Source organism: Leptonychotes weddellii, unplaced genomic scaffold (genome assembly GCF_054177405.1).
Source record: "Leptonychotes weddellii isolate Sample4059 unplaced genomic scaffold, ASM5417740v2 HiC_scaffold_2520, whole genome shotgun sequence".
Lineage (NCBI taxonomy): Eukaryota > Metazoa > Chordata > Mammalia > Carnivora > Phocidae > Leptonychotes > Leptonychotes weddellii.
In genome coordinates, this window is record NW_027843368.1 from 1,160 (window position 1) to 3,171 (window position 2,012).

The 2,012-nt window shown below is 41.7% G+C and overlaps 1 non-coding gene across 1 annotated transcript; it reads left to right on the top strand.

Annotated features, from left to right (window-relative positions):
* Positions 1–460: 460 nt before the first annotated feature.
* Positions 461–565, top strand: LOC115939749 (U6 spliceosomal RNA). Its single transcript, XR_004074522.1, has one exon. It is a non-coding gene; the product is annotated as a U6 spliceosomal RNA (small nuclear RNA).
* Positions 566–2,012: the final 1,447 nt, after the last annotated feature.

Genomic DNA, 2,012 nt, shown 5'->3' on the forward strand with positions numbered 1-2,012 from the left:
TTTTTTTTAAGATTTTATTTATTTATTTGAGACAGAGAGCATGAGAAGGAGGAAGGTCAGAGGGAGAAGCAGACTCCCTGCTGAGCAGGGAGCCCGATGCGGGACGCGGGACTCGATCCCAGGACTCCAGGATCATGACCTGAGCCGAAGGCAGTCGCTTAACCAACTGAGCCACCCAGGCACCCCCAGGACGGCTTTTAAATATGAGGAGCTAGCCATCCTGTCCCCCTTACCTTCCTCTTCTCCAGGGAATAGCCCTGCTCTTTCAGCCACTATTTATGACACGCTTTCCTGGTAACTGTCACCTGGGTGTATGTTTTTAAAAATAGGTACCTCAGAATACACATGACACCTCACACTAGTCTGATTATGGCACAGACCAAGAGATTACAAACTCCTGTTATTGGGTGATACTGATTTAGCATTTTATTAATTCTTATTTTAATTACTTAGATACTGCTGCTGTTTCAGCAGCACATATACTAAAATTGGAACGATACAGAGAAGATTGGCATGGCCCCTGCGCAAGGATGACACACAAGTTCGTGGAGCATTTCATTACTTAAATACTCGGTCTGCCTTTAGTTCTCGTCTTCCCCTTGCCCACATGCTAATGTAGTTCTTTTTCTCGTTAAAATTTCATTGTGCTAAATGTACAGTTTACCATTTTAAACATCTTTAAAGTGTATACAGTTCAATGACTTTAAGTGTATTCTATCTCCAGAACTTTGTCATCTTCCCTTACCAGATTCTGTCCCCATTAGACAATAACTTCCCATTTCTCCTTCCCCCAAGACCCTGGCAACCATCATTCTGTCTCTATGAATTTGACTACCCTAGGGTACTGCATATAAGTGGAATTAATATAGGTCCTTTTTTTTTTTAAGATTTTATTTTTTTAAAGTAATCTTACACCCAGTGTGTTCCGCCGACTGAGCCAGCCAGGCGCCACAATATTGGTCCTTTTAAAATCTGGCTTATTTCACTTTGCACAATGTTTTACAGGTTCACCCATATTGTAGCATGTATCAGTTACATTTTTTAAATGTTGAATAGCATTCCATTGTATGTATATATCACATTTTGTTTATTCATTCATCTACTGACGGACATTTGGGTTGTTTCCATCATTTGGCTATTGTGAATAATGCTATGAACGTGATAACAAATATTGTTTGAGTTCCTGCTTTCAATTCTTTCTTTCTTCCTTCCTTCCTTCCTCCCTTCCCCCCTTCCACAGACAGAGACAGGGAGAGAGGGAACAGAAGCAGGGGGAGTGGGAGAGGGAGAAGCAGGCTTCCCGCGGAGCAGGGAGCCTGATGCGGCTCGATGCGGGGCTCGATGCGGGGCTCGATGCGGGGCTCGATCCCAGGACCCTGGGATCATGACCTGAGCCGAAGGCAGACGCTTAACGACTGAGCCACCCAGGCGCCCCTGCTTTCAATTCTTTTGAGTACATACTCAGAAGTGGAATTGCTGGAACAAATAGTAACTCTGTTTAATTTTTTGAGGATCCACCATATTCTTACATTTTTGTCAAGAGCATACTCTTTCAGGCTTCTGCAGGTGGACTCTATGCCTGTTGTGTTTTATGCAATGTCAAGTACAATTTACTCTGCATAGTGATCCCTATTGTAAAGTAGAATCATTCACACATAATGTAAAGTCCACTGCCCAGAGTATAATTAGTGCAGGGGTTGGCTATAGTTTATTAGAGATTTATTTTTTATTTTTATTTATTTATTTTAAGTAAACTGTATATCCAATGTGGGGCTCAAACTCACCATTCTGAGATCAAGAGTCACAAGCTCTACTGACTGAGCCAGCCAGGTGCCCCTTTTAGAGACTTTAATCTGTGTACATGTAGATGGCATAGCCAAATACTAAGCAGCGAAATACTGAATAACATTTTCAAGATGATTATTTTATTTCTTTATTTATTAATTAAAGATTTTATTTATTTGACAGAGAGAGACACAGCGAAAGAGGGAACACTAGCAGGGGGAGTGGGA